Consider the following 1,129-nt stretch of genomic DNA (forward strand, 5'->3'; position numbering starts at 1 on the left):
CCCTTTTGGCTCAAGGTAGAACCCTTTTGAATTCCATGTAGAACCCTTTACACAGAGGGTTATACATCGATGCCAAAATAATTACTTCTGGAACCAAAAACGGTTCTCCTATGGGGACAGCCAAAGAACCCTTTTGGAACCTTTTTTCTAAGCATGTAGGAGAGAAGTAGGCAGGAGAGAGGACAATGAGGGGATGAGAGGAGGAACAGGGAAGAGAGAGGAGGACAGGAGAGGTGAGGTGGTGGTCCACTTACCCTGACAGTGCTTGGCCGGGGTTTGCCGCTCAGGGATGGTGTGCCCTCTCACTGCCCTGGGGAGACTTTATGTAGCTCCCAGCCCCCATCCTGCACTTCCCCCTCCCACATCCCAAACATGGAGCCGGGGCCGCACTCTCCCTGTCTGCCTCACTCAGCCAGAGCCTTATAGGGATGGCCGGGGGAAAAACAGTCCAATCCAATTGCTTCTTCGGAGGGCCCAGTCACATCATTCAGGGCATTCCAGGGGCCTTTTTTTCTGTGAAAGGCAGGAGATCTCTCCATGCGGGAACATAAACACACAGCACAGAGCTTGCAGGACTGCCCCCTGTGACAAACAAGCCCTCACACACACAGACAGTGGCATTCCCGTGTAGCAAGACCTCACACACAGACAGTGGCATTCCCATGTAGCAAGCCCTCACACACAGACAGTGGCATTCCCGTGTAGCAAGCCCTCACACACAGACAGTGGCATTCCCGTGTAGCAAGCCCTCACACACAGACAGTGACATTCCCATGTAGCAAGCCCTCACACACAGACAGTGGCATTCCCGTGTAGCAAGCCCTCACACACAGACAGTGGCATTCCTGTGTAGCAAGCCCTCACACACAGACAGTGGCATTCCCGTGTAGCAAGAATGACACGGGTCAGGTCACAAATACAGCATCTAGGTGCTGCTTGAATTGGCATCAGTTAGATGTTGAAACATTCAAACAGTGTGAGGGTATATTCTTACTTGTCAGTTGGCGTTGAGGAAGAGGTCAGTTGAATTCTCTAACTATGGAATATCCTAACCTTTCAAAATGCCAGATTGTCATGCTACACAAATTTTCTCAGTGTGTCCTTGAAATGACCTTGCAACCCAACTTGT

The 1,129-nt window shown here is 51.0% G+C and overlaps 1 protein-coding gene across 1 annotated transcript in view; it reads right to left on the reverse strand.

Moving 5' to 3' along the window:
- Positions 1-385, reverse strand: part of LOC109865359 (actin, aortic smooth muscle) — a 7,862-nt gene extending 7,477 nt beyond the window's left edge. The window contains exon 1 of the mRNA XM_020453467.2: positions 255-385. The gene's annotated coding sequence lies outside the window, so the exon portion shown is untranslated. The remainder of the gene's footprint in view (positions 1-254) is intronic.
- Between the last annotated feature and the right edge of the window lie 744 nt (positions 386-1,129).

Source organism: Oncorhynchus kisutch, linkage group LG20, assembly GCF_002021735.2.
Source record: "Oncorhynchus kisutch isolate 150728-3 linkage group LG20, Okis_V2, whole genome shotgun sequence".
Lineage (NCBI taxonomy): Eukaryota > Metazoa > Chordata > Actinopteri > Salmoniformes > Salmonidae > Oncorhynchus > Oncorhynchus kisutch.